At 37.4% G+C, this 27324-nt stretch overlaps 2 non-coding genes across 2 annotated transcripts; both read right to left on the bottom strand.

Moving 5' to 3' along the window:
* Window positions 1–18961: 18961 nt before the first annotated feature.
* LOC148573738 (small nucleolar RNA R71) lies at window positions 18962–19069 on the bottom strand. Its single transcript, XR_015905511.1, has one exon. It is a non-coding gene; the product is annotated as a small nucleolar RNA R71 (small nucleolar RNA).
* A 6135-nt stretch (window positions 19070–25204) lies between these two features.
* On the bottom strand, window positions 25205–25308 carry LOC148573737 (small nucleolar RNA R71). The gene has a single exon (XR_015905754.1). It is a non-coding gene; the product is annotated as a small nucleolar RNA R71 (small nucleolar RNA).
* Between the last annotated feature and the right edge of the window lie 2016 nt (window positions 25309–27324).

The raw sequence follows: 27324 nt of genomic DNA, 5'->3' as shown, positions 1-27324 counted from the left end.
GAACCCCCAGCTGGCGTTCCATGCCCAAAAGACCTCATAGCATGTGGATCTCAACAAAGCTCAGCCCAAACACTCACCAAGTGGGCCCCGGAAGTGGATTTTAGCACTAAAAATACTGTTTTACCCTTACTAGTCATTGTTTAGTATTTAAGGGATTTTATTCATGTTATTCGGACACTTTTTGACAAATTTTTTCATCACTTTACCATATTTTTGAATTCATCATTGTATTTCTCATCAGTATGAGTTTCTAAACCTCATAGGTTGAGGGTGTAAATCATGTTGCTTGTATGCGAAGTTTGTATTCGTAGGTTTTGATGAATGACAAACCAACAAACGACATGAAAGACAAACCAACAAACAACTTGAATGAACAAGCATGTTGAAAGATCAACCAACATTCAACGTTGAGGAATGAAGAGTTGAAAGCAACACAACAACAACAAGAAACTCAAGTCCACAACATTTGAAGACAAGTATAGTGTCTTAGGACTTAGGTAACTTCTTGTTAAGAACCAATTGCTAAATCTCTCAACACACACTCACAAAATGTTTTGATGCACATCTTGCAATTCGATGCTAGCCAAATGGTTTAAAAACTTGTTTTCAAAGGTACAAAAGCATAGGAATTGACTCCAACAAGTTTGAGATCAATCCTAAGTATTTTGAAGTGATTTTAAGCCATTCTTTAAGGTTTGCATCGATGCACACTCATCTTGCATCGATGCAAAGCATGCGACGACTTGCTGCATCGATGCAAAGATGTTTGCATCGATGCAACCTAGCTGAAAATTTAAATTTCAGCTTCAAAGACACATTTGCATCGATGCAAAGTGTTATGCATCGATGCAAATGATTCAAAAACATAAAAAACGGCTAGTTTTGACAAAAAGGCTCCATCCCATTAACTCCCCAACGTTTCTAAGGTTTGGGGAGTCTATAAATAGATGGATTGAAGCCTTATTTCACATACGTGAGTATTTGCAAACTATCTTGTTCATATTCTTTCATTCTACACATTTTTAAGGTGTTATAATACACAATTTGAGAGAGCAATATCAATTGGTTCAATAGTGCTAAACTTATAATCATACACTCTTCTAGGGAGTACTCATTTCATCTCAACAATTCTTTGAGAATTATTTTCTTGTACACTTTGTAAATTGGAGTGTGATCTCCAAGGTTGAGTCAAGAGTTATAAACACTATAGTCGGTGAGGATACCAAAGAAGTATACTAAGTACTCAAGGCAAATCTTAGAGAAGGTATCTTTAAGTGGAGTGGGTTAGTATACGAGTGGTGATCATATACCGTGAGGTGTTAGAAACTAAGGACTCGGATTGTAAAAGGTTTTGCGCGAGCACCTTGAAGCTTGGCAATAGTGGAACTTCTCAATAGCGATTGAGAAAGAAAGTGGACGTAGGACAAGGATTGTGCCGAACCACTCTAAATAGCGTTTGCATCTCTCCAAACTCATCTCTTCAATATTATTGTCTTTTACCTTTGAGCAAATAAATTGTGATCGAAAAGTAGCTTCGTAAGTACTTAAGGAATAGCTTAAGTCCGATTGGTGAAAAGCTTGATCAATTTATTTGAGTTGGTGTCTATTGGAAAGTAAAAGCTCCTTATAAATGCTTAGCAATTGAGTTAAGCTCTTGGAAAAATACTAGTACAATAACACTTTTGTATATTGTCTTTAACTTTCGCAAAAAGATTCATTGTTGTTGCAATACTCAATTCACCCCCCCTCTTGAGTAATTGTGCATAGGTTCTACAAGTGGCATCAGAGCTTAACCCTTTGAAAGACTTAACCGTTTAAGGGAAAAGATCATGGCAAGCACAAGCTTTAACAACAACAACACTAGTGAAGGTAACTCAACCGCTAGACCTCCTCTTTTTAGCGGAACAAATTACTCTTATTGGAAAAATAAGATGAGAATTTGGATCCGTTCTCAAGATGTGAGAATTTGGAAAGTGATTGAGAATGGAAATCACATTCCAACAAAGACAACAAGCGCTAAAGAAGGAGAAGTCTCCGTCTCAAAGCAAGTACCGAAAGGAGAAGATGAATATAGTGACGATGATTGGAAGAAAGTGGCAATGAATGATAAAGCCATCAACTTCATTCATTGTGCACTTAACGAGCATGATTATATGAAGATCTCTACATGTGAAACCGCTAAAGAGATTTGGGATAAACTCCAAATCACTTACGAAGGAACCGACCACGTTAAAGAATCAAAGGTATTTATGTTGGTTCATGAATGGGAAAATTTTAAAATGAAAGATGAAGAGAGCATTGAAGAAGCTCTTGAAAGACTCTCCAAGATCTTCAACAACCTAAGCATGCTTGGCACAAAATACAATGATAAACAAATTGTGACCAAGGTGCTTACAAGCCTTACACCAAAATGGAACTCCAAAGTGAACGCCATTGTGGAAGGAAGGCTCTATGATCAACTTACATTTGATCAACTACGAGGTAATCTTCTCACCTATGAAATGACTATGCTAAATAGACAAAAGGGTGAAGAAAGCAAGAAGAAAAGTCTCGCCCTTAAAACAACATCCCTACAAGAAGAGAGTGATGATAATGAAGAAGAAGGAGATGAAGAATTTGCACTCTTATTAAAAAGATTCAATAAGTTTGCAATGAAGAAAAACTTCAAGAGCAAAACAAAGGTACCAAAATGCTATGAGTGTGGAGAAGTTGGACACATTAAACCCAATTGTCCAAAACTTCAAAAGGAGGACAAAAACAAGAAATTTAAGAAGAAGGAGAAAGCATACATATCATGGGAGAACGAGGATGAATCCGACTCCGATGACGACGAGGTTGCAAATCTTTGCTTAATGGCAAGCGAAGAAAAGGTTAGTGATGACAACTCCACTTCTTTTAATTTACAAGATGAATATGATGCCTTACTTGAGGTGTACACAAAACTTACCCAAGATTATTCTCTCCTAAAGAAAAAGAATATGGATCTTTTAAAACAAAATGAGACGTTGAAAAACGAGAATATCAATCTTGGAAAAGATAAGTGTAGCACAAGTAGTGATCCATACAAATCTTGTAAAATGCATGAAAATGAAATTACAAATCTTAAGAACACTTTAGCTAAGTTCAATGAATCTTCAAAGAACTTAGATAAAATGTTGAAAAACCAAAAGCATGTTCATAATAAGGAAGGTTTAGGTTTTGAAAAAGGAAAATTTAAAAATACTAAAACTCCTATTAGGCAACCGCAAGCCCAAAAGGCAAGCATGCCTAAAAGGAATGAAGCCTTTAAACATCCTCCTCAACATGCTTCATTTAGAAATTATAATCACAATGCATATAGATCAAAAGATGTTGCATTTAGGAAACAACCTAGGCAACCATTTAGAAACATGCATAGGATGCATAATCCAAATGTCATATGTCATTATTGTAATAAAGTAGGTCATATAGCACCCGTATGCTTTACTAGAATTAAACATATAAACTTTCGTAGTCAAGATACGAGATGGGCACCTTATGGGCATTATGCTCATACTAACCATCAAGGACCCAAATCCACTTGGGTACCTAAATCCCAATTTTAATTGTTTTGCAGGTACGTGTTGGAGCTAAGGATACAAATTGGTATGTTGATAGTGGATGCTCCAAACACATGACCGGCGATGAATCAAAGTTCACCGCAATAGAGCCTACAAACGGAGGAAACGTGATCTATGGAGACAACAACACCGGCAAAGTAATCGGCGTTGGAAAAGTTGGTAAAAATTCTTCTACCTCCATAGATAATGTTATACTTGTCAAAGGTCTCAAACATAATCTCATTAGTGTTAGCCAACTTTGTGACAAAGGAAACTTAGTCACCTTTGATTCAAAATGTTGTTTGATAAAAAGGCAAGACACTAATGAAATTGTGCTAATTGGGCACCGTGTTGACAATGTATACATGATTAATCTAGATGAAGTTTCCTCAAATGATGTGAAATGCCTTGTTAGTAAAAATGATGAAACTTGGTTATGGCATCGTAGAGTAGCTCATGCTAACATGGACCATCTTAGCAAGTTGGTCTCTAAAGAGTTAGTAATTGGCTTACCAAAGCTACGTTTTGAAAAAGACGTCCTTTGCGACGCATGTCAAAAGGGAAAACAAGTAAAGGCCTCTTTTAAATCCAAAAACATTGTTTCCACAACAAGGCCATTACAACTTTTGCACATGGATTTATTTGGTCCTTCTAGGACTATGAGCTTTGGTGGCAATTACTATGCTTTAGTTATTGTTGATGATTACTCTCGATTTACATGGACCTTGTTCCTAGCAAACAAGAGTGATGCATTTCGAGCATTCAAAAGATTAGCCAAAGTTATTCAAAATGAAAAGAATTTGCATATATCATCTATTAGAAGTGATCATGGTGGAGAATTTGAAAACAATCTTTTTGAAACTTTTTGTGAAGAAAATGGCATTGAGCATAATTTTTCCTCTCCTAGAACACCACAACAAAATGGTGTGGTTGAAAGGAAAAATCGTCATTTAGAAGAAATGGCGAGAACTATGCTCAATGAGGCCAATATTCCTAAGTACTTTTGGGCGGATGCGGTTAGTACCGCGTGTTATGTTATGAATAGGATTATCATTCGACCTATTCTTAAGAAAACACCATACGAATTGTACAAAGGAAGAAATCCAAATATTTCCCACCTGCACGTCTTTGGTTGTAAATGCTTTATTCTAAATAATGGAAAAGATAACTTAGGCAAATTTGATGCTAAGGCTGATGAAGGAATCTTCTTAGGCTACTCTTTAACTAGCAAAGCTTTTAGAGTATATAATAAACGCATCATGACTATGGAAGAAAGTATTCATGTCGCTTTTGATGAAACTAACCGTTGTTGTGCTAGAAAAGATTTTGATGAAAATGTAGAAAACTTTGATTCACTAAATTTGAATGGTGAAGACAAAGAAAAAGATTTAAATGAAGCCTCTACAAGCTCAACAAAGGATAGTGTTCAAGTTGAAGAAATTGAACCATCACAAGCACAAATAAATGCACTTCCAAAGGTTTGGCGTACTTCAAAGGATCATCCTCTAGACAACGTCATTGGTGATGTTTCGAAAGGGGTAACAACTCGATCCACTTTTAGAAATTTATTTGCATATAGTGCTTTTGTTTCTCAAATTGAACCATCTACCATTGAGTCCGCAATTGATGATGAACATTGGGCTATGGCAATGCAAGAGGAGCTTAACCAATTCAAACGAAATGACGTTTGGGAATTGGTGCCTAAACCAAGTAATCAAACAATTGTAGGAACAAAATGGGTTTTTAGAAATAAACTCGATGAAAATGGTACAATTGTTAGAAACAAAGCTAGATTGGTAGCTAAAGGTTATAATCAAGAGGAAGGCATTGATTATGACGAAACTTATGCTCCCGTAGCTAGATTAGAAGCTATTAGGATGTTACTTGCTTTTGCATCCTCTTATAACTTCAAACTTTATCAAATGGATGTTAAGAGTGCCTTTCTTAATGGTTTCATTCAAGAAGAAGTATATGTTGAACAACCTCCCGGTTTTGAGGATTATGAAAATCCTAATCATGTTTTTAAACTCAAGAAAGCTCTTTATGGTCTTAAACAAGCTCCAAGAGCTTGGTATGAACGTTTGAGCAAGTTTTTAATAGAAAAGGGTTTTAGAAGAGGGAAGGTTGATACAACTTTATTTATCATGATTGAAAACAAAAATATCCTTTTGGTACAAGTTTACGTCGATGACATAATATTTGGTTCAACTAACGAATCACTTTGCAAGTTTTTCTCAAACCTCATGCAAAGTGAATTTGAAATGTCCATGATGGGCGAACTCAACGTCTTCCTTGGTCTTCAAATCAAACAAGGAAAAGAAGGAACTTTCGTTAGCCAAACCAAATATTGCAAGGAATTGCTCAAAAGATTTGGAATGGACAATGCTAAGGCAATGGACACACCAATGAGCACTACTTGCTACCTTGACAAAGATGAACAAGGTAAAAACATAGATGTAAAGAAGTATAGAGGCATGATAGGATCATTACTTTATCTAACGGCAAGTAGGCCATATATCATGTTTAGTGTATGCATGTGTGCGAGATACCAAGCTAATCCTAAGGAATCTCACTTAAGTGCGGTGAAAAAGATTATGAAGTATCTCATAGGAACATTAAATGTTGGATTGTGGTATCCGAAAGGATCCACTTGTGATTTGATTGGTTATTCCGATTCCGATTTTGCCGGTTGCAAATTGGATAGGAAAAGCACTAGCGGCACTTGTCACTTGCTAGGAAACTCTCTTGTTTCATGGCATAGTAAGAAACAAGTAAGTGTAGCCTTGTCTACCGCCGAAGCCGAGTATGTAGCCGCCGGTAGTTGTTGCGCCCAAATTTTATGGATGAAACAACAACTTGTGGACTATGGACTCATGCTTGATCACATTCCTATCAAATGTGATAATACTAGTGCAATAAATTTAACCAAGAATCCGGTTCAACATTCAAGAACCAAGCATATTGAGATTAGACATCACTTCATAAGAGACCATGTTGAAAAGGGTGATGTGGTTATTGAATTTGTCGAAACTAGTAAACAACTAGCGGACATCTTCACTAAACCTTTATGTAAAGAAAGTTTTTTTAACATCCGAAATGAACTTGGTATCTTGGATTCTAATCTAATATGATTTGTTTGAATTCATTGTATTTATATTGCTATTTTTGTATCTCTTACTAACTTAAGCATTGGAGATATCCAATTAGCCATTGTTTTGTAGGTTTATGAGTTGATGAATGAGTGATTAATCTTGAGGTAGATTGAAGAATTTAAAGATTATAAACAATGGAGGATTAACAAATTGAAGTTTATAATGGTTTAAGTGAGTATATACATGATGGAACTCAAAGGATTGAAGAAAGAACCACCAAAGGATGAAAATTTGGTGATTTTGGGCAAAATGATGCATGTTGCATCGATGCAACCAAGCTTTGCATCGATGCAAAGCACACAACGTGCTATGTGCATCGATGCAAAGCCTATTGCATCGATGCAAACACGACCAAATTGCACAAAAACATGTGAATTTGGCATTTTTGAGCAACAAAACCCCACTTTTTCATCATCTTCAACCTCACAACTCATATCCCCACATTCAAACCTCCATAACCTCTAAAACAAGCTCACATATAGCTTCATACAACTCACAAAACTTAGATACCCACTACAAACAAATTACATATTTGAAGTCCCCACATTCTCCTCTACAAAACCCATAAAACAAAATCATCCACAATGCCTAGAATCAAGAGAACCATCAAGAAGTCAAAAGGCTCTTCAAGTGTGGTTCCACCTCTAAATAATCATCCTTTGGCAAGGTACTTTGCCTCTAATGAAGATCTTCAATTCTATGAGGCAAGGCTCGCCGGAAGAAAGGAAATTCCTCCGAGGTATTTGGATCCGACCCTTCTTGTCATTCATAAGTTTGATACTCTTAAGGCTATTCTAGTTCATCAAGGCCTCATGGATTTTGTTCAAATTAAGAGTAAATTTTATCCGGATTTAGTTGCCATAGCCTATAGTACACTCATGATTGAGATTGATGAGGAAGATGAATCAAATTTCACATTATTCTTCAAGATAGGAAGAAAGGATTATAGGCTAGATGGTGATGAGTTAGCCACCATTTGGGAGTTGCCAAATCAAGGTGACTTGTTTTAAGGTGGTAAAACCCCAATTGATGAATGGGATTATTCAAAGGACAATGCCATGCATTTGTTCAACCTTGTACAAGGAGCTCACTCCAAAATTAGTTGCAATTCAATGAGTGCGGAACATAGAACTTTGTTATATCTAGTCACCTATATATTGCAACCTAGAATATCCGGGCATGCGAATGTAAATGATGAAGATTTGATTGTCATGTGGGCTATGATGAATGGGATTAAGATTAATTGGCCATACTTTATAGTACAACATATGATTAGGCTCAAGATGAAGGATAGGAATGGTGGATTAGGATTCCTTTGCCTATGGTCTAAAGTCTTTGATTATGTTGGTATTGATGTATCAAATGAGATTGCAAAGGAAGTACCACCTCAATCTTGTATCAACACTCATCTTCTCAACAAAATGGGAAGAAGAAATGTTGATGAACAAGGTCCTCAAGAGCAAGCTCCTCCACAAGCACCTCAAGAACCACCCTCCTTGGTTGATGTAATGAGAGAATTACAATCCATCAACCAAAACATCCAAAGGATTGAAGTAGAGCATGGTAGGCAACTTGAAGCACTTAATCGTCGTGTGTCTCGTGTAGATCATCGCACGGGTCGCTTGGATCGTCGTATTGATGACTTATATGAGCATTTCGGCATCCACCTACCATATGAAGAGGATACTGATGATGATGAAGACCAAGATTGATTGTCTCCTCTTCATCAAGTCACTTTTTATTGCTTTATGTTTATTTGATTATATGAACTGTTAAACTAACTCCTAGTAAGCTAAGGATTTCTATTATGGTTTAAATACTTTGATATTTCCTTCATAAATTTTGTTTAATGATTAATGCTTGTATGCTTATTTGGTGAATAACTCAAAATAGGCTTGGTACCCCTATTTTAAGTTAATGTGCATGCTTTAATATATTTCACTTCTTTAGGGGGAATTATGCATGCTTGTTATATATATAAAAAGAGGAAATCAAATTCTTTTTGAAAGGGGGAATATCTCATCCTTGAAATTAATAGAGAAATTGAACTTAAAAAAATTCATTGTTTTATGCATGCTTCTATGACACATTTCAAACTCCTTTCTTTTTGATAATGTCAAAAGGGGGAAGAGAAGTTTGAGGATATTTGAAATTTTGAACTTTTGAAAAAGAAGAAGTTTGAGGATTTGAAAAGAAGAAATAAGTTTGCGAAACAATGTTTTCAAAAAGACTTCCGCTAAGCAAAAACTTTGATATCTAAATCGTTTTCTTTGATAAACGCCCTTTAAGGGAACAAATGCACATATTTAGGGGGAACTCCTGCAAAATTTTTTTGTGAAGTCTTCTCCAAAGATTTCTATAAAACAAAGTGCATTATTGTTGCTTTCAAAATCATTTATAAATGCATATCCTCAAAATTGGTTTGTCATTATCAAAAAGGGGGAAATTGTAAATCATGTTGCTTGTATGCGAAGTTTGTATTCGTAGGTTTTGATGAATGACAAACCAACAAACGACATGAAAGACAAACCAACAAACAACTTGAATGAACAAGCATGTTGAAAGATCAACCAACATTCAACGTTGAGGAATGAAGAGTTGAAAGCAACACAACAACAAGAAACTCAAGTCCACAACATTTGAAGACAAGTATAGTGTCTTAGGACTTAGGTAACTTCTTGTTAAGAACCAATTGCTAAATCTCTCAACACACACTCACAAATGTTTTGATGCACATCTTGCAATTCGATGCTAGCCAAATGGTTTAAAAACTTGTTTTCAAAGGTACAAAAGCATAGGAATTGACTCCAACAAGTTTGAGATCAATCCTAAGTATTTTGAAGTGATTTTAAGCCATTCTTTAAGGTTTGCATCGATGCACACTCATCTTGCATCGATGCAAAGCATGCGACGACTTGTTGCATCGATGCAAAGATGTTTGCATCGATGCAACCTAGCTGAAAATTCAAATTTCAGCTTCAAAGACACATTTGCATCGATGCAAAGTGTTATGCATCGATGCAAATGATTCAAAAACATAAAAAACGGCTAGTTTTGACAAAAAGGCTCCATCCCATTAACTCCCCAACATTTCTAAGGTTTGGGGAGTCTATAAATAGATGGATTGAAGCCTTATTTCACATACGTGAGTATTTGCAAACTATCTTGTTCATATTCTTTCATTCTACACATTTTTAAGGTGTTATAATACACAATTTGAGAGAGCAATATCAATTGGTTCAATAGTGCTAAACTTGTAATCATACACTCTTCTAGAGAGTACTCATTTCATCTCAACAATTCTTTGAGAATTGTTTTCTTGTACACTTTGTAAATTGGAGTGTGATCTCCAAGGTTGAGTCAAGAGTTATAAACACTATAGTCGGTGAGGATACCAAAGAAGTATACTAAGTACTCAAGGCAAATCTTAGAGAAGGTATCTTTAAGTGGAGTGGGTTAGTATACGAGTGGTGATCATATACCGTGAGGTGTTAGAAACTAAGGACTCGGATTGTAAAAGGTTTTGTGCGAGCACCTTGAAGCTTGGCAATAGTGGAACATCTCAATAGCGATTGAGAAAGAAAGTGGACGTAGGACAAGGATTGTGCCGAACCACTCTAAATAGCGTTTGCATCTCTCCAAACTCATCTCTTCAATATTATTGTCTTTTACCTTTTACCTTTGAGCAAATAAATTGTGATCGAAAAGTAGCTTCGTAAGTACTTAAGGAATAGTTTAAGTCCGATTGGTGAAAAGCTTGATCAATTTATTTGAGTTGGTGTCTATTGGAAAGTAAAAGCTCCTTATAAATGCTTAGCAATTGAGTTAAGCTCTTGGAAAAATACTAGTACAATAACACTTTTGTATATTGTCTTTAACTTTCGCAAAAAGATTCATTGTTGTTGCAATACTCAATTCACCCCCCTCTTGAGTAATTGTGCATAGGTTCTACAGAGGGGAGGAGCCCTGCTGAGTCCTATGAATTAATAAAAGTATTATTGTTTCTTCTTCAATCCATGTTTGATTAATTCTAAGATGTATATTCGCACTTCAGCGTGGTGGATAGAATAATCGAACAATCAGCTTTGTTCATCACATTAAAACGAACGTGCCTGACAAACACCCACGTCTACTTGGGTTCGCGTAAATACCTCAGTGGAAAGCACGCACCACTAGCTTGAATCATACATCTCTCAGATGGCTAATCTACGACTTCGTTGGGGACTTCTTGAGACACCAGTTTTGCTGATTTTGGGGAGATTATGGTCTCTGTGTTAGAGGCTAGAACCCTATGATGCAGCATTCCCTGATCCAGAAGATCCGACCTTGTTTGTGGCATTTTGAGTAGGATCATGAAGGATAATGGACTGTACGCGCTTCACCCTCAAGCAGAGATAGATCCACACTAACCCTAGGGTTCAGATCCGGAGGAGTATTGACGATCTATCAATAAAGGCACCAATCACTTGTAGTCTGCCATTGAAGACATCACTCACAAGCAAAGAAGACAGTAATACCAGAATTAATTCAGAATGGCTAAGCAACTCCAAACCTTAACTATTATATTTTCATAGTTTACACAACTTCTGTGTTCTAATTACTCTTTTTCTCTATTCCCATTACTGACTCTATTTGATATAAAAAATAATTTATACAATATTAAAACACCTTAAATCCTTCTGATCTGCCTAATTAAGACCTGCAGGATAACCATAGCTTGCTTCAAACCACAATCCTCGTGGGATCGACCCTGACTTGCTCAGGTATTACTTGGACGACCTAGTGCACTTGCTGGTACAACAGTACGAAGGTGTGGGGATTCATGCTACCAACAAGCCCATCACTAAAAGAAAGATGGAGCAAACTAGAGAGCCTACGCATGCACCTCAACAAGAGCATGTGGAGCTACCTCAACGAGAAATCCTTGAGATGCCTTGAAGAGCGGATAATTTATATGCTTTTTGGCATTGTTTTTAGTATGTTTTTAGTATATTTTAGTTAGTTTTTATTATATTTTTATTATTTTTTATTTAAAATTCACTTTTCTAGACTTTACTATGAGTTTGTGTTTTTTTTCTATGATTTCAAGTATTTTCTGGCTGAAATTGAGGGACCTGAGCAAAAATCTGATTTAGAGGCTGAAAAAGGACTGCAGATGCTGTTGGATTCTGACCTCCCTGCACTCGAAGTAGATTTTCTGGAGATACAGAAGCTCAATTGGTGCGCTCTCAATTGCATTGGAAATTAGACATCCTGTGCTTTCCAAAAATATATAATAGTCCATACTCTGCTCGAGATTTGATGGCCCAAACAGGCGTTCCAATTTAGCTCAAGAATTATGGCGTTTAACGCTAGAATTGGCACAAAAGCTGGAGTTAAACGCCCAAACTGGCACAAAAGCTGGCGTTTAACTCTAAGAAAAGTCTCTACACATGAAAGCTTCAATGCTCAGCCCAAGCACACACCAAGTGGGCCCGGAAGAAGATTTCTGCATTAATTACCTATTTCTGTAACCCTAGGCTACTAGTTTTCTATAAATAGGACCTTTTGCTATTGTATTTTCATCTTTTACTCATACCTTTGATACACTTGATCACGTTTTGGGAGGCTAGCCTCACGGCCATGCCTGAACCTTGTTCTTATGTATTTTCAACGGTGGAATTTCTACACACCATAGATTAAGGTGTGGAGCTCTGCTGTTCTTCATGAATTAATGCAAAGTACTACTGTTTTTCTATTCAATTCACGCCTACTTCTTCTCTAAGATATTCATTCGTTCTTCAACTTGATGAATGTGATGATCCGTGACACTCATCATCATTCTCACCTATGAACAGGTGCCTGACAACCACCTCTGTTCTACTAGTAATGGATTCAATGCGTATCTCTTGGGTTTTTAATCTAAGATCGGAATCTTCGTGGTATAGGCTAGAATTATTGGCGGTCATTCTTGAGATCCAGAAAGTCTAAACCTTGTCTGTGGTATTCTGAGTAGGATCTGGGAAGGGATGACTGTGACGAGCTTCAAACTCGCGATTGTTGGGCGTGTGACAGACGCAAAAGGATCAATGGATCCTATTCCAACATGATCGAGAACCGACAGATGATTAGCTGTACGGTGACAGCGCATTTGGAACATTTTCACTGAGAGGACGGGAAGTAGCCATTGACAACGGTGATGCTCAACATAAAGCTTGCCATGGAAGGGAGTATGAATGATTGGATGAAGGCAATAGGAAAGCAGAAGTTTAGGAGGAACAAAGCATCTTCATACGCTTATCTGAAATTCTCACCAATGAATTACATAAGTATCTCTATCTTTATTTTATGTTTTATTCATCTTTTAATTATCAATCCTCCATAACCATTTGAATCTGCCTGACTGAGATTTACAAGATGACCATAGCTTGCTTCAAGCTGACAATTTCCGTGGGATCGACCCTTACTCACGTAAGGTATTACTTGGACGACCCAGTGCACTTGCTGGTTAGTTGTGCGGAATTGTGACTAAGTGTGATTCACGTTTGAGAGCTCCAAGTCTTTGGCGCCATTGTTGATGATCACAATTTTCTGCACCAAGTTTTTGGCGCCGTTGCTGGGGATTGTTCGAGTGTGGACAACTGACGGTTCATCTTGTTGCTTAGATTAGGTACTTTTCTTTTTATTTTTCAGAATTTTTAAGAATGAATTCTAGAGTTTCAAGGTGATGTTCTTATCATCACAAAAGTTGATTGATTTTCATCAATTTAGCTGCTGAATGTAATGTCCTGCTGAAGCTTGGCCAGCCATGTCTAATCTTTTTAGACTGAAGCTTTAGATTAACATTGCATGATTCCTGGAATTCTTATTAAAAAGTTTTGAATCTCTTTATTCTCTTTTCCATATAAGTTTCGAAAATCACAAAAAATTTTTATAAAATCATAAAAATCAAAAATATTTTATGTTTCTTGTTTGAGTCTAGTGTCTAATTTTAAGTTTGGTGTCTTGCATGCATTGTTTATTTGATCTTAGTTGCATTTTTTTTTGTTTCTTATCATTAAAAATTCAAAAATATTTTCAAAATTGTGTCTTTTCAAGTCAATAATACAGAGAATTGAAGATTCAGAACATTCAGCAGAGGAATTAAACAGAAAAAGCTGGGCGTTCAAAATGCCCAGTGAAGAAGGAAAACTGGCATTTAAACGCCAGCCAGGTACCCTGGCTGGGCGTTTAACGCCCAAAAAGGTAGCATTTTGGGCGTTAAACGCCAGAATGGATGCCATTCTGGGCGTTTAATGCCAGAAGGCCACTAGAGGGATTTTGTTTTCAATTCAAATCTTTTTCAAATTTTCATAATTTTTCAAAATCAAATCTTTTTCAAATCATATCTTTTCAATCATATCTCTTCAAAATCAATTTCTTTCCATTTTTTTATTTTCGAAAATCCTTGCTATAATTAATGATTTACTTCAAAATTTTCAAGTTGTTACTTGCCTATTAAGAAAGAATCAAATTTTAAATTTTAGAATCATATCTTTTAATTTCTTGTTAGTCAAGTAATCAACTTTAATTTTAAAACTTTCTTATTTTTAAAATTGATTTTCAATCATATCTTCTCAATCATATCTTTTCAATCACATCTTTTTCAAAATTAACTCTCAATTATATATTTTTTATTTCTAATTTCAAAATCTTTTTCAAAAATCACTTAACTTCTTTCCCAATCTTAATTTTCGAAAATCTCAATCAAATTTTCAAATTTCTTTTTAATTATTTCAAAATCTTTTACTTTAATTTCGAAAATTCTTCCCCTCTTCTCACATCCTTCTATTTAAGGGACTAACACTCCTCCTCAAGGTGCAATTCGAACTCTATCCCTCTTGATAAGTTTGAATTCTCTTCTATCTACCTCCTCTTTCTATTCTTCTTTTCTTCTGACACCTCAAGGAATCTCTATATAGTGACATAGAAGATTCCCTACTTTTTTGTTCTCTTCTCTTTCATATGAGCAGGAGCAAAGATAAAGGCATACTTGTTCAAGCTGATCCTGAACCTGAAAGGACCTTGAAGAGAAAGCTAAGAGAAGCTAAAGCACAACTCTCTCTAGAGGGCCTAACAGAGCTCTTCAAGGAGGAAGAAGCCATGGCAGCCAAAAACAACAATGCAAACAATGCAAGGAAGATATGATGAGCGGATAATTTATACGCTTTTTGGCATTGTTTTTAGTATGTTTTTAGTAGAATCTAGTTACTTTTAGGGATGTTTTCATTAGTTTTTATGTTAAATTCACATTTCTGGACTTTACTATGAGTTTGTATGTTTTTCTGTGATTTCAGATATTTTCTGGCTGAAATTGAGGGACTTGAGCAAAAATCAGATTCAGAGGTTGAAGAAGGACTGCTGATGCTGTTGGATTCTGACCTCCCTGCATTCAAAATGGATTTTCTGGAGCTACAAAACTCAAAATGGCGCTCTTCCAATTGCGTTGGAAAGTAGACATCCAGGGCTTTTCAGCAATATATAATAGTCCATACTTTGGCCAAGAATAGATGACGCAAACTGGTGTTTAACGCCAGCTCTCTGCCCAATTCTGGCGTCCAGCGCCAGAAAAGGATCCAAAACCAGAGTTGAACGCCCAAACTGGCACAAATGCTGGCGTTCAACTCCAAGAAGGACCTCTACACGTGATATACTCAAGCTCAGCCCAAGCATACACCAAGTGGGTCCCAGAAGTGGATTTATGGATCAATTACTTATTTCTGTAAACCCTAGTGACTATTTTATTATAAATAGGACCTTTTACTATTGTATTAGACATCCTGGATTGTATTTTGATCCTATGATCAAGTCTTGGTTACTCCGGTTCCCCTCTGGGGCCGAGACCAATGAACTCCATTATCACTTATGTATTTTTAACGGTAGAGTTTCTGCACTCCATAGATTAAGGTGTGGAGCTCTGCTGTTCCTCAAAGATTAATGCAAAGTACTACTGTTTTCTATTCAATTCATCTTATTTCGCTTCCAAGATATTCATTCGCACTTCAACCTGAATGTGATGAACGTGACAATCATCATCATTCCCTATGAACGCGTGCCTGACAACCACTTCCGTTCTACATTAGAATTGAATGAGTATCTCTTAGATCTCTTAATCGGAATCTTCGTGGTGTAAGCTAAAATGATGGCAGCATTCAAGAGAATCCGGAAGGTCTAAACCTTGTCTGTGGTATTCCGAGTAGGATTCAATGATTGAATGACTGTGACGAACTTCAAACTCGCGATTGCCGGGCGTAGTGACAGACGCAAAAGGATAGTAAATCCTATTCCAGCAGGATCGAGAACCGACAGATGAATAGCCGTGCCGTGACAGGGTGCGTTGACCATTTTCACTGAGAGGATAAGATGAAACCATTGACAAGGGTGATGCCTCCAGACGATTAGCCGTGCCGTGATAGGGCATTTGGATCATTTTCCCGAGAGAAGACCGAAAGTAGCCTTTGACAATGGTGATGTATCACATAAAGCCAGCCATGGAAAGGAGTAACACTGATTGGATGAAGATAGCAGGAAAGCAGAGGTTCAGAGGAACGAAAGCATCTCTATTCGCTTATCTGAAATTCTCACCAGTGATTTACATAAGTATTTCTATCCCTGTTTTATTAATTAATTTCGAAAACCCCATTACTATTTTATATCCGCCTGACTGAGATTTACAAGGTGACCATAGCTTGCTTCATACCAACAATCTCCGTGGGATTCAACCCTTACTCACGTAAGGTATTACTTGGACGACCCAGTGCACTTGCTGGTTAGTTGTGCGAAGTTGTGAACCATGGTATTGGCATCATGTTTTTGGCGCCATTACCAGGGAAAGAAAGAGCGATGAATTTTACATAATTAAAGTGTAATCACAATTTCTGCGCACCAAGTTTTTGGCGCCGTTGCCGGGGATTGTTCGAGTTTGGACAACTGAAGGTTCATCTTGTTGCTCAAATCAGGTAATTTTCTTTTTGTTTTGTTTTCAAACATTTTTCAAAAATCTTTCAAAAATTTTTCCTTTGTTTTCGAAAAAAAAAAATTTAATAATAAAAATAATGTTTTCAAAAATAAATTATTCTATGGCTTCAAAATTTTTAAGAATGAATTCTAGAGTTTCATGGTAACATGTTGAATCCTATCTCGCTGAAAAGCCATACCCAAACTCCTTTGGGATTGGTCTTCAACTAATCACCTCAATGGATGTAAATCCATTCTAAAGCTTGGCTGGCTATTAAGCCATGCCTGACCCTTTGATTGGAGCTTTAGACTAAAGAGCATAAGATTCCTGGAATTCATATTAAAAATTTTGGAATCCTTATTTTTGTTTTTCAAATAATTTTCGAAAAAAAATACAAAAAAATTAGAAAATCATAAAAATCAAAAATATTTTTTATGTTCTTGTTTGAGTCTTGAGTCATGTTATAAGTTTGGTGTCAATTGCATGTGCCTCTTGCATTTTTCGAAAAAATCATGCATTCATAGTGTTCTTCATGATCTTCAAGTTGTTCTTGGTAAGTCTTCTTGTTTGATCTTTGCATTTGTATGTTTTGTGTCTTTTCTTGTTTTTCATATGCATTCTTGAATTCTTAGTGTCTAAGCATTAAAGAATTCTAAGTTTGGTGTCTTGCATGTTTTCCTTGCATTAAAAATTTTTCAAAAATATGTTCTTGGTGTTCATCTTGGCATTCAAAGTGTTCTTGGTGTTCATCTTGACATTCATAGCATTCTTGCATGCTTTCATTGTTTTAATCTAAAAATTTCATGCATTGCATCATTTTTCTGTTTTTCTCTCTCATCTTAAAAAAAAATTCAAAAAAAAAAAAATATCTTTCCCTTTTTCTCTCTTAAAATTTCGAAAATTAGATTTGACTTTTTCAAAAATTTTTTAAAATCCAGTTATTTTTATGAGTCAAATCAAATTTTCAATTTGAAAATCTTATCTTTTTCAAAATCTTTTTCAAAAATCAAATCTTTTTCATTTTTCTTAGTTATTTTCGAAAATTTTAAAAATATTTTTCAAAAATATTTTTCTTATCTTTCTCACATAATTTTCGAAAATAGCATCATCAATTAATGTTTTGATTCAAAAATTTCAAGTTTGTTACTTGCGTGTTAAGAAAGATTCAAACTTTAAATTATAGAATCATATCTTGTGATTTCTTGTGAATCAAGTCATTAATTGTGATTTTAAAAATCAAATCTTTTTCAAAACTAATTTCAATCATATCTTTTCAAAAATATCTTCTTATCTTATCTTTTTCAAAAATTTGATTTTAAAATATCTTTTCTAACTTCTTATCTTCTCATCTTTTCAAAATTGATTTTCAAATTTGTTTCAACTAACTAACTAACTTTTTGTTTGTTTCCTACCTTTTTCAAAACCACCTAACTAACTCTCTCTCTCTAATTTTCGAAAATATCTTCCCTCTTTTTCAAAAATTCTTTTTAATTAACTAATTATTTTAATTTTTTATTTTAATTTTCGAAAAAAAAATCAAATCACTAACCTTTTTTCAAAAACTATTTTCGAAAATCACTAACTATTTTTCAAAAATAATTTTCGAAAATTCCCTCTCTCTCTTTTCTTCTCCTTTTCTTCCACTCACCTAAAGGGAACCTCTATACTTGGGTAAAAAGGATCCCTATTATTATTATTTTTCTGTGCCCTCTTCTTTGTCATATGAGCAGGGACAGAGAAAAAGGCATTCTTGTTGAAGCTAATCCAGAACTTGAAAGGACTCTGAAGAGGAAACTAAGAAAAGCTAAATTACAACAATCCAGAGACAACTTGATTGAAAATTTCGAACAAGTAAAGGAGATGACAGCCGAACCCAACAACAATGCAAGGAGAATGCTTGGTGACTTTACTGCACCAAATTCCAATTTACATGGAAGAAGCATCTCCATTCCTACCATTGGAGCAAACAATTTTGAGCTGAAACCTCAATTAGTTTCTCTGATGCAGCAGAACTGCAAGTTTCATGGACTTCCATCAGAAGATCCTTTTCAGTTCTTAACTGAATTCTTGCAGATCTGTGATGCTGTTAAGACTAATAGAGTAGATCTTGAAGTCTACAGGCTCATGCTTTTCCCATTTGCTGTAAGAGACAGAGCTAGAATATGGTTGGACTCTCAACCTAAAGATAGCCTGAACTCTTGGGATAAGCTGGTCACGGCTTTCTTAGCCAAGTTCTTTCCTCCTCAAAGCTGAGCAAGCTTAGAGTGGATGTTCAAACCTTCAAACAAAAAGATGGTGAATCCCTCTATGAAGCTTGGGAAAGATACAAACAGTTGACCAAAAAGTGTCCTTCTGACATGCTTTCAGAATGGACCATCCTGGATATATTCTATGATGGTTTATCTGAATTAGCTAAGATGTCATTGGATACTTCTGCAGGTGGATCTATTCACCTAAAGAAAATGCCTGCAGAAGCTCAAGAACTCATTGACATGGTTGCTAATAACCAGTTCATGTACACTTCTGAGAGGAATCCTGTGAGTAATGGGACGCCTATGAAGAAAGGAGTTCTTGAAATTGATACTCTGAATGCCATATTGGCTCAGAATAAAATATTGACTCAGCAAGTCAATATGATTTCTCAGAGTCTGAATGGAATGCAAGGTGCATCCAACAGTACTCAAGAGGCATCTTCTGAAGAAGAAGCTTATGATCCTGAGAACCCTGTAATAGCAGAGGTGAATTACTTAGGTGAACCTTATGGAAACACCTATAATCCATCATGGAGAAATCATCCAAATCTCTCATGGAAGGATCAAAGGCCTCAACAAGACTTTAATAATGGTGGAAGAAACAGGTTTAGCAATAGCAAGCCTTTTCCATCATCCACTCAGTAACAGACAGAGAATTCTGAGCAGAATCCATCTAGCTTAGCAAACTTAGTCTCTGATCTATCTAAGGCCACTGTAAGTTTCATGAATAAAACAAGGTCTTCCATTAGAAATCTGGAAGCACAAGTGGGCCAGTTGAGTAAAAGGATCACTGAAATCCCTCCTAGTACTCTCCCAAGCAATACAGAAGAGAATCCAAAAGGAGAGTGCAAGGCCATTGACATAAGCACCATGGCCGAACCTGTAAGGGAAGGAGAGAACGTGAATCCCAAGAAGGAAGACCTCCTGGGACGTCCAGTGGTCAATAAGGAGCTTCCCTCTGAGGAACCAAAGGACTCTGAGGCTCATCTAGAGACCATAGAGATTCCATTGAACCTCCTTATGCCATTCATGAGCTCTGATGAGTATTCCTCTTCTGAAGAGAATGAGGATGTTACTGAAGAGCAAGCTGCCATGTTTCTTGGTGCAATCATGAAGCTGAATGCCAAATTATTTGGTATTGAAACTTGGAAAGATGAACCTCCCTTGTCCACCAATGAACTAAGTGATCTGGATCAACTGACATTGCCTCAGAAGAGACAGGATCCTGGAAAGTTCATAATACCTAGTACCATAGGCACCATGATCTTTAAGGCTCTGTGTGACCTTGGTTCAGGAATAAATCTCATGCCTCTCTCTGTAATAGAGAAACTGGGAATCTATGGGGTGCAAGCTGCTAGAATCTCATTAGAGATGGCAGATAATTCAAGAAAACAGACTTATGGACAAGTAGAGGACGTGTTAGTAAAGGTTGAAGGCCTTTACATCCCTGCTGATTTCATAGTCTTGGATACTGGAAAGGAAGAGGATGAATCCATCATCCTAGGAAGACCTTTCCTAGCCACAGCAAGAGCTGTGATTGATGTGGACAGAGGAGAATTGATCCTTCAAATAAATGAGGACAACCTTGTGTTTACAACTCAAGGATCTCTCTCTGCATCCATGGAGAGGAAGCATAAAAAGTTTCTCTCAAAGCAGAGTCAAACAAAGCCCCCACAGTCAAACTCTAAGTTTGGTGTTGAACTCCCATATCCAAACTCTAAGTTTGGTGTTGGAGAGTCTCAACAATGCTCTGAACATCTGTGAGACTCCATGAAAGCCCACTGTCAAGCTATTGACATTAAAGAAGCGCTTGTTGGGAGGCAACCCAATTTTTATTTATCTAACTATATTTTTCTTAGTTATATTTCTTTATAGGTTCATGATCATGTGGAGTCACAAAATAAACAAAAAAAAATCAAAAACGGAATCAAAAACAGCAGAAGAAAAATCACACCCTGGAGGGAGCACCTGCCTGGCGTTCAACGCCAGAACAGAGCATGGTTCTGGCGCTGAACGCCCAAAATGGGCAGTGTCTGGGCGCTGAACGCCCAAAATGGGCATCATCTGGGCGCTGAACGCCAGAATGGCACCCTGGAGAAGAGCTGGCGCTGAACGCCCAGAACAAGCATGGTTCTGGCGTTCAACACCAGAAATGGCCAACAAATGGGCGTTGAACGCCCAAAATGGGCACCAACCTGGCGCTGAACGCCCAGAGTTGTGTGCAAGGGCATTTTACATGCCTAATTTGGTGCAAGGTTGTAAATCCTTGAACACCTCAGGATCTGTGGACCCCACAGGATCCCCACCTACCTCACCATCTCTCTCCATTCATGATCATCCCTTCTGTTTTCCATTCACCACTCACATCCATACATCCCACTTACCTACAAAATTCAATATCTCTTTCCCACCCAATCCCACCCATATGGTCGAATACACACATCCCCCCATCTCCTCCATATCTTCTTCTTCTTCTTCTTCTTCTTCTTCTATTCTTTCTTCTTTTGCTCGAGGGCGAGCAACATTCTAAGTTTGGTGTGGTAAAAGCATAAGCTTTTTGTTTTTCCATAACCATTAATGGCACCTAAGGCCAGAGAAACCTCAAAGAGGAAAGAGAAGGCAAGTGCTTTCACCTCTGAGCAATGGGAGATGGAAAGATTCATCTCTAAAGCCCATCACTAAGAAAAAGATGGAGCAAGCAAGAGAGCCCATTCATGGAGCTCAAGAGGCGTATGAAGCTCATCACCATGAGATCCAAGAGATGCCTCAAATGTATTTTCCTCCACAAAACTATTGGGAGCAAATCAATACCTCCCTAGGAGAATAAAGTTCCAACATGGGACAATTAAGGGTGGAACATCAAGAGCACTCCATCATCCTTCATGAAATAAGAGAAGATCAAAAAGCAATGAGGGAGGAGCAACAAAGACAAGGAAAAGACATAGAAGAGCTCAAGGACATCATTGGTTCCTCAAGAAGGAAACCCCATCATCACTAAGGTAGATTCATTCCTTGCTCTTATTTCTTCTGTTTTTTGTTTTCTATGTTAAGTGCTTATCTATGCTTGTGTCTTCATTACATGATCATTAGTAGTTAGTAACTTTGTCTTAAAGTTATGAATGTCCTATGAATCCATCACCTCTCTTAAATGAAAAATGTTTTAATCAAAAGAACAAGTACATGAGTTTCGAATTTATCCTTGAACTTAGTTTAATTATATTGATGTGGTGACAATGCTTCTTGTTTTCTGAATGTATGCTTGAACAGTGCATATGTCTTTTGAAGTTGTTGTTTAAGAATGTTAAATATGTTGGCTCTTGAAAGAATGATGACAAGGAGACATGTTATTTGATAATCTAAAAAATCATAAAAATGATTCTTGAAGCAAGAAAAAGCAGCAAAGAACAAAGCTTGCAGAAAAAAAAATAGGCGAAAAAAAATTAGAAAGAAAAAGAAAAAGCAAGCAGAAAAAGCCAAAAGCTCTTAAAACCAAGAGGCAAGAGAAAAAAGCCAATAACCCTTAAAACCAAAAGGCAAGGGTAAATAAAAAGGATCCCAAGGCTTTGAGCATCAGTGGATAGGAGGGCCTAAAGGAATAAAATCCTGGCCTAAGCGGCTAAACCAAGCTGTCCCTAACCATGTGCTTGTGGCGTGAAGGTGTCAAGTGAAAACTTGAGACTGAGCGGTTAAAGTCAAGGTCCAAAGCAAAAAAGAGTGTGCTTAAGAACCCTGGACACCTCTGATTGGGGACTTTAGCAAAGCTGAGTCACAATCTGAAAAGGTTCACCCAATTATGTGTCTGTGGCATTTATGTATCCGGTGGTAATACTGGAAAACAAAGTGCTTAGGGCCACGGCCAAGACTCATAAAATAGCTGTGTTCAAGAATCATCATACTGAACTAGGAGAGTCAATAACACTATCTAAACTCTGAGTTCCTATAGAAGCCAATCATTCTGAACTTCAATGGATAAAGTGAGATGCCAAAACTATTCAAGAGGCAAAAAGCTACAAGTCCCGCTCATCTGATTGGAGCTATGTTTCATTGATAGTTTGGAATTTGTAGTATATTCTCTTTTTTTTATCCTATTTGATTTTCAGTTGCTTGGGGACAAGCAACAATTTAAGTTTGGTGTTGTGATGAGCGGATAATTTATACGCTTTTTGGCATTGTTTTTAGTATGTTTTTAGTAGAATCTAGTTACTTTTAGGGATGTTTTCATTAGTTTTTATGTTAAATTCACATTTCTGGACTTTACTATGAGTTTGTATGTTTTTCTGTGATTTCAGGTATTTTCTGGCTGAAATTGAGGGACTTGAGCAAAAATCAGATTCAGAGGTTGAAGAAGGACTGCTGATGCTATTGGATTCTGACCTCCCTGCACTCAAAATGGATTTTATGGAGCTACAGAACTCAAACCGGCGCGCTTCCAATTGCGTTGGAAAGTAGACATCCAGGGCTTTCCAGCAATATATAATAGTCCATACTTTGGCTAAGAATAGATGACGCAAACTGGCGTTCAACGCCAGCTCTCTGCCCAATTCTGGCGTCCAGTGCCAGAAAAGGATCCAAAACCAGAGTTGAACGCCCAAACTGGCACAAATGCTGGCGTTCAACTCCAAGAAGGACCTCTACACGTGCAAAACTCAAGCTCAGCCCAAGCACACACCAAGTGGGCCCCGGAAGTGGATTTATGGATCAATTACTTATTTCTGTAAACCCTAGTGACTAGTTTATTATAAATAGGACCTTTTACTATTGTATTAGACATCCTAGATTGTATTTTGATCCTGTGATCAAGTCTTGGTTACTCCGGTTCCCCTTTGGGGCCGAGACCAATGAACTCCATTATCACTTATGTATTTTTAACGGTAGAGTTTCTGCACTCCATAGATTAAGGTGTGGAGCTCTGCTGTTCCTCAAAAATTAATGCAAAGTACTACTGTTTTCTATTCAATTCATCTTATTTCGCTTCCAAGATATTCATTCGCACTTCAACCTGAATGTGATGAACGTGACAATCATCATCATTCCCTATGAACGCGTGCCTGACAACCACTTCCGTTCTACATTAGAATTGAATGAGTATCTCTTAGATCTCTTAATCGGAATCTTCGTGGTGTAAGCTAGAATGATGGCGGCATTCAAGAGAATCCGGAAGGTCTAAACCTTGTCTGTGGTATTCCGAGTAGGATTCAATGATTGAATGACTGTGACGAACTTCAAACTCGCGATTGCCGGGCGTAGTGACAGACGCAAAAGGATAGTAAATCCTATTCCAGCAGGATCGAGAACCGATAGATGAATAGCCGTGCCGTGACAGGGTGCGTTGACCATTTTCACTGAGAGGATAAGATGAAACCATTGACAAGGGTGATGCCTCCAGACGATTAGCCGTGCCGTGACAGGGCATTTGGATCATTTTCCCGAGAGAAGACCGAAAGTAGCCTTTGACAATGGTGATGTATCACATAAAGCCAGCCATGGAAAGGAGTAAAACTGATTGGATGAAGATAGCAGGAAAGCAGAGGTTCAGAGGAACGAAAGCTTCTCTATTTGCTTATCTGAAATTCTCACCAGTGATTTACATAAGTATTTCTATCCCTGTTTTATTAATTAATTTCGAAAACCCCATTACTCTTTTATATCCGCCTGGCTGAGATTTACAAGGTGACCATAGCTTGCTTCATACCAACAATCTCCGTGGGATTCGACCCTTACTCACATAAGGTATTACTTGGACGACCCAGTACACTTGCTGGTTAGTTGTGCGAAGTTGTGAACCATGGTATTGGTATCATGTTTTTGGCGCCATTACCAGGGAAAGAAAGAGCGATGAATTTTACATAATTAAAGTGTAATCACAATTTCTGCGCACCAAGATGCTTGGTGACTTTACTGCACCTACTCTCGACTTCTATGGGAGAATCATCTCAATCCCTGCCATTGGAGCAAACAACTTTGAGCTTAAGCCTCAATTAGTTTCTCTAATACAACAGAATTGCAAGTTTCATAGACTTCCATTGGAAGATCCTCATCAGTTCTTAGCTGAATTCTTGCAAATCTGTGACACTGTCAAGACCAATGGGGTTGACCCTGAAGTCTACAGACTTATGCTCTTTTCTTTTGCTGTAAGAGACAGAGCTAGGACATGATTGGATTCACAACCTAAAGAAAAGCCTGAACTCTTGGGAAAAGCTAGTCAATGCCTTCTTGGCAAAGTTCTTTCCACCTCAAAAATTGAGCAAGTTTAGAGTGGAAGTCCAAAACTTCAGACAGAAGGAAGGTGAATCCCTCTATGAAGCTTGGGAAAGATACAAGCAATTGATCAGAAGGTGTCCTTCTGACATGCTTTCTGAATGGAGCATCATAGGTATCTTCTATGATGGTCTGTCTGAACTATCCAAGATATCATTGGATAGCTCTGCTAGAGGATCTTTTCATCTGAAGAAGACGCCTACAGAAGCTCAGAAACTCATTGAAATGGTTGCAGATAACCAATTCATGTACACTTCTGAAAGGAATCCTGTGAATAGTGGGACGACTCAAAAGAAAGGAGTTCTTGAGATTGATACTCTGAATGCCATACTGGCTCAGAATAAAATATTGACTCAGCAAGTCAATATGATTTCTCAGAGTCTGTCTGGAATGCAAGCAGCAACAGGCAGTACTAAGGAAGCTTCCTCTGAAGAAGAAGCTTATGATCCTGAGAACCTAGCAATGGAAGAGGTGAATTACATGGGAGAACCCTATAGAAACACCTATAATCCTTCATGGAGAAATCATCCAAATCTCTCATGGAAGGATCAACAGAAACCTCAACAAGGTTTCAACAACAATAATGGTGGAAGAAACAGGTTTAGCAATAGCAAGCCTTTTCCATCATCTTCTCAGCAACAGACAGAGAATTTTAAGCAGAGCCACTCTGACTTAGCAACCATTGTCTTTGATCTAATCAAAACCACTCAAAGTTTCATGACTGAAATAAGGTCCTCCATTAGAAATTTGGAGGCACAAGTGGGTTAGCTGAGTAAAAAAATTACTGAACTCCCTCCTAGTACTCTCCCAAGCAATACAGAAGAGAATCCAAAGAGAGAGTACAAGGCCATAACCACAACTCACATGGCCAAACCTGGAGAGGAGGAAGAGGCAGTGATCTCCACTGAGAAAGACCTCAATGGACGTTCACTGACCTCCATGGAGTTCCCTGATGAGGAACTTTGGGAATCTGAGGCTCACACAGAGACTATAGAGATTCCATTGAATTTACTTCTGCCATTCATGAGCTCTGAGGAGTATTCTTCCTCTGAAGAGGATGAAGATGTTACTGAAGAGCAAGTTGCTAAGTACCTTGGAGCAATCATGAAGCTAAATGCCAGGTTGTTTGGTAATGAGACTTGGGAGGATGAACCTCCATTGCTCATCAAAGAACTGGATGACTTGACTAGGCAGAGATTACCTCTGAAGAGACAAGATCCTGGAAAGTTCTCAATACCTTGTACCATAGGCACCATGACCTTTGAAAAGGCTCTGTGTGACCTAGGGTCAAGCATAAACCTCATGCCTCTCTCTGTAATGGAGAAGCTAGGGATCATTGAGGTACAAGCAGCAAGAATCTCACTGAAGATGGCAGATAATTTAAAGAAACAGGCTTATGGACTTGTAGAGGATGTCTTGGTAAAGGTTGAAGGCCATTACATCCCTACTGATTTCATAATCCTAGAGACTGGGAAGTGTATGGATGAATCCATCATCCTTGGCAGACCCTTCCTAGCCACAGCAAAAGCTGTAATTGATGTTGACAGAGGAGAATTGATCATTCAAGTGAATGAATACTCCCTTGTGTTTAAAGCTCAAGGATATCCCTCTGTAACCATAGAGAGGAGGCATGAAGAGCTTCTCTCAATACAGAGACAAACAGAGCCCCCACAGTCAAACTATAAGTTTGGTGTTGGGAGGCCACAACCAAACTTTAAGTTTGGTGTTGAACCCCTACATTCAAACTCTAAGTTTGGTGTTGGGAGGTTCCAACATTGCTCTGAACATCTATGAGGCTCCATGAGAGCCACTGTCAAGCTATTGACATTAAAGAAGCACTTGTTGAGAGGCAACCCAATCTTTAATTATCTATGTTAAATTTTTATTTTCTTTTGTTATTTTATATTTTTTGTAGGTTGATGATCATGTGAAGTCACAAAAACAATTGAAAAAGAAAAAATAGAAGGAAAAACAGAATAATAAATAGAACACCCTGGAGGAGAAACTTACTGGCATTTAAACGCCAGTAAAGGTAGCAGAATGGGCGTTAAACGCCCAGTCTGGCACCATTTTGGGCGTTTAACGCTAGAAATGGGCACCAGACTGGC

The sequence above is a fragment of the Arachis ipaensis genome, chromosome B2 (genome assembly GCF_059453495.1).
Source record: "Arachis ipaensis isolate K30076 ecotype BB chromosome B2, ASM5945349v1, whole genome shotgun sequence".
Classification (NCBI taxonomy): Eukaryota; Viridiplantae; Streptophyta; class Magnoliopsida; order Fabales; family Fabaceae; genus Arachis; species Arachis ipaensis.
The sequence above is the reverse complement of the archived record's forward strand: the minus strand, read 5'-3'. Positions and strand labels throughout refer to the sequence as shown.